Below are 5214 nucleotides of genomic sequence, written 5' to 3'. Positions count from 1 at the left end.
ACCACCTTAATACAATATCCCACGATGCTTAACATGGTGCTTGCTTATGTTTATCCATTTTATTAGTCTAAACATATCTAAATATCACTATTTGTTGCTTTTTCAAACATGTCTACAGTTTCGCATAATTATAGTTGAATTTAATCTGAATAATATTATGTATTTTCTAACAATTGAAACATATTTAAATATAGTTAACACCATTGGCCATTTAGCTTTGTGTTTCGCAGCTCATTATTTGAGGATGAAGCCGACAAATTTGAAAATATTTCTATTAGTAACTGTTACCAAATTAATACCAAGAAGAAAGTTTAACACTATTTAAATGCGTTCATCAGTGATAACCAACTCATTTTCAAAAACAAATCCTTTGAGAGCAGCTGGTAAGTTTGATCCTTATACATGTATAGCATTTCGACATTCGGGACCACGGATCAGCTGACTTCAAAGTCCCTCGCACGTTTTCACCATAGCACAGGTGGTACGGATAGGTTTGGGTATAATTCAATTTATGTGTTACATACATAAATTTAATGAATAAATTTTATTCTCACGTGAACATACATGTGTTCCGTATATTACGAGAAAATTGTTTCTTTGCGCCAAAGGACTAAAAAAGGAGTTTATTGGTTCTCCGGGCAATCAAGCACACGGAATGGAGTCTCTCGATCGTACATCTGGAATGGCGCCAAAGCTTTGACGTCAGCTCGAACAAAAGTTGCTTAAATTGCCCTATACTGGTTTAAATGGAGATAAGCAAGTGGCATGTGCCTGACCTCTTGGGAGACTGCTCTGACGTGTTGCAATAATATAGAATGATGAAAACTGTTTGTGTAACGGTCGACAATACAGCGCTCAACAATACAGTTAATCAATTGAGTGATGGAACCGTCCAACATGCTGTAGGTTATGTATGAGTAATGTAAGCATATTGCAAATTAATGATGTAATGTTGCGTGAATATTTTCAATTCCAGACTATTTTTGTTCTTGTAATTATAAAATAACAGAGACATGTGCTGCACGTATATTCTATTGTCATGTTCAGTTATTGTGTTTATATTACCTTATGACAATGCATGAAGCATGACAATGGTATGACGATCAATATGGCAGTCTGATGGTTTACCGTTACCGTAAAAAAAACATGACTTTAACAGTGCGAGAGGCGTAAAAATGGCACCCCAATTCATCTAACGGTTTACAAATGTAATTGTTTACCGTTATTGTCGAATAACCATGACCTTGACAGGTAATGGATGAAGACGAGCAAGAGATGATCACTCATGCTGCGAATGAGTGAGTTAGGTTTAAAACCGCTTTGAACGGTTTTCAATATATATCACGGCTTCTCAGATTGAAAGCCGGAATTGATGCAAGTCTCAAAGATTTACCGCTTTTGTGAATTCCATAAGCAAGGGTATGGTAATGACAAGCCTAGAAACATAATGGGTAGAAAATGGAAAAAAAACTCCCACACACAGGGTTCTGGTGCGCCCAAATGACGCAACTCTCCAAAGCGAATTTTAGTGCCTGACACCTGAACCAACCATGTTCTCTCACCCTCTCCCTCATCATTGCATAAACACGTATGCCACAACTAAACATTTTTTGTGCTGAAACTTTTAGCTTAACGGGCAAGGAAAAACTCTTTACACTGTCGTTTGAATGTATGTTGCACACATATGCACAGTAGTTTGGAAAATAATACAAAAAAGCAGGCATGTAATTTCTTTTGCTATGTCAGTTTAATTATAGGAGTTAACGTCAGTTTAATTATTAGAGTTGACGTCAGTTTAATTATAAGAATTGACGTGAGATGACATGAACCTGTCATAAGAATGAAAAACCATGTTAATTTTCGTTATTCTAACGCCGCTATAGGCAAGTAAAGTAAGGTCACAGTCACTCACATGTCAGGCTTTGAATACGAGATGTACTGTAATGAACTACTCACAGTGTGAATGTGACGTTAATTCATAACATGACACGTTGACGAGAGATGACAGCGGCCCTCCAATTCGTTGATACAGTTCCATTACTCCATCACCACAGACAAATAATGAAGGTTCTGTGTAATGTGTCGATCTCGACCTGGAACATGTAACAGTTTGATGATTGTGAGTATTAGTTTAAGAAAGAACTCACTCAGAAATTAAATTCCATATAATTTGTAGCATGTTCAATGTTCAGCTTTCAATTATTTTGGCCTATTTTTGTACATGTAATTTGAATATGGACGGAAACCATCCAAGCGAAAGTCTTATTCCATATCTCAGTGGAAATCATATGAAGCAAGCTTTTAAAATAACAAGCAACGCATAAAATGACACTGTGTCTATTCCACGAGAGAACCGGAGCTGGATATTTAACGAACAACGCATGTTTGTATGTTTCATCGTTTTAGCGCTAGCAGCAATCGAAATGTGGACTCTGCTTGGATTACAAACAAATCCACGTGGAATTCGCGGTGTCGTTGTAAGATGAGATATGAGGTAAGGGGTACACATATACCTCGTTTGTTCCACATGTTCCATGTCATATTGGGAACTATGGAGAGGTCTGTTAGACAGGTTCCCTTTATAGATCTTATTTCTATAGTGTATTGGATATAGAGAAATATTTCACAGAATATGAAAGAATAATCAGCTGTCATATATTTGTCATTTTTTCATTTTGGCTTTAAGCCGAAATCAACGACATTCAGAATCTTTGACGACGGCCTGTGCATAATCGAGTCTGGACCAGAGAGTCCAATGGTCGATATTAGGAGCAACAACCCACTCTGTCGGGGTACAAGGTCAAGCAGTCAAACGAATCATCGAGTCTGCCACCCAGTGTGTGTTGTCGCTTTCCACCATCACAAAGTGTTACTGAAGGCGTCTGTTCTTGCTCAGATTGTCCAAGGGGTTGAATATGACAAGTTTCTGTACGAATGGGGAGTCTGGCGATTTAAAATGATATGCACTCATGAACTGTCTCTGTATCTGTTTCGTGCTATACCATGTGGTCACAAATTAATACCAAGAAGAACGTTTCACACTATTTAAATGCATTCATCAGTGATCAACAACTCATTTTCAAAAACAAATCCTTTGAGAGCAGTTGTTAGGTTTAATCCTTATAATTATTCCCTCATTGGGGACCACGGATACCCTGACTCCAAAGTCTCTCGCGAACCAGTTTTCACCATCGCACAGGTGGTACGCATAGGTTTTGGTATAATTCAATTTATGTGTTTTACGTACATGAATTTAATGAATAAATTTTATTCTCACGTGAACATACACATGTGTCCCGTATATTACGAGAAAATTGTTTCTTTGCGCCAAAGGACTAAAAAAGTAGTTTATTGGTTCTCCGGCAATCAAGCACACGGAATGGAGTCTCGATCGTACTTCTGGAATGGCGCCAAAGCTTTGACGTCAGCTCGAACAAAAGTTGCTTAAATTGCCCTATACTGGTTTAAAAGGAGATAAGCAAGTGGCATGTGCCTGACCTCTTGGGAGACTGCTCTGACGTGTTGCAGGAACATGGAATGATGAAAACTGTTTGTGTAACGGTCGACAATACAACGCTCAACAATACAGTTAATCAGTTGAGTGATGGAACCGTCCAACATGCTGTAGGTTACGTATGTACGTAATGTAAGTATATTGCAAATTAATGATGTAATGTTGCGTGAATATTTTCACTTCCAGAAATATTTTTGTTGTTGTAATTATAAAATAACAGAGACATGTGCTGCACGTATATTCTATTGTCATGTTCAGTTATTGTGTTTATATTACCTTATGACAATGCATGAAGCATGACAATGGTATGACGATCAATGATTTAGATAGTCTAATGGTGTAGCACTATCGTCACCAAAAATGAGCTTAAGAATGCGAAAGGTATGAAAATGGTATCTCAATTGACATTGCGGTTTCATTGTTTACCGTTATGGCTAAAAACCATTAACTTAACACTGAGTTTGATTTAACGCTGATTTGAACAGTATTCACAATATATTACGGCTTGTGAGATAGAAAGCCCGAAGTTATGCAAGTATTCTGTCAGCGGGGTATGATATTTTCTTATGCAGGGGTCGAAATAACTTTAAAATTGTTAGTGTACTCCGGAACAGTGGCACATGTGAAATCACTTACCTTCATAAATTTTTCCTCTAGACCGGCCGTGTTCTTGTTGATTTTGTAAATAAACGACATAATTAACATTGGAAAATCAACTGGACGCCGGTACAGTGTGATATACGAATTTGCTTGCCCAACAGAAAAAAACCCACTGGACTCGGACGTCGGGCAATGGGTTATTTCCACCCCTGGCCTGGTAATGACAAATCTAGACGCATCGGGGTCGAATCAGGATTCGATCCTAAACGCACAGGGTTCTGGCGCGCCCAAGAGAGGCAACTCTCCAAAACAAATTTTAGTGCAGCTTTCACTCTCTCCCTCATCATGGCTTGAATACGAGTGACATAACGTTATTTGTGTTGAAACGTTGAGTTTGATAGGCAAGGAATAACTGTTTTATTGCAGTGTGGTTGGAACATGGCATTATTAAATGCCTAATTTGTAACATGTGTGGCAACACCTACGCAATGTCTGTGCCTTGTAAGTCACAATGGAAACACTTTTTTAAAAATATTTACGTAACGGTAGTATTTTGGAAAACAATACGAAAAAACCAAGATGTGTAAAGAACGGTCACGGTCTTGTAAATGAACTTCTCACAAGGTGGATGTGAACCAGAAGCTGGCAGGGGTAATAGAGTGGAGCTTAAAATTTTGAATTATATATATATACATGGAACTTAATTAAGCACCCCCCGATTTTTCATATTGCCATGAAACTGAGCAACCATTACCATTAGTATGTATGTGGAAAGCTTACACGCCATCGTTTCCTGAACGTTGACATTTTGGACTAAACAATAACAACAAAATCATGAAAATTTGCAATATTATAAATTACAAATGACTTGAAAACGTCACCTATGTTTTGTTAACAAAATATATTGGGCTGCAGAGTTCCAAAATGTGAGGAGGTGAGTGTCTCTCAGTCTGAACATGTTCTCTGTCATCTTCAGACAACAAATCACATGAAAAATGTTAATAGCGTGTATATCCACTTTGCGCACGGGTGACTGATTTGACCGTCCTCCTCATGCTTGTCGTTAGTCTCCGGTTTCGCTCCAGAGGCAGCTGCTGCCA

The sequence above is a fragment of the Haliotis rubra genome, unplaced genomic scaffold (genome assembly GCF_003918875.1).
Source record: "Haliotis rubra isolate DU_JTF1 unplaced genomic scaffold, ASM391887v1 Scf811, whole genome shotgun sequence".
Taxonomy (NCBI): domain Eukaryota; kingdom Metazoa; phylum Mollusca; class Gastropoda; order Lepetellida; family Haliotidae; genus Haliotis; species Haliotis rubra.
This window is presented reverse-complemented; position numbering follows the sequence as displayed.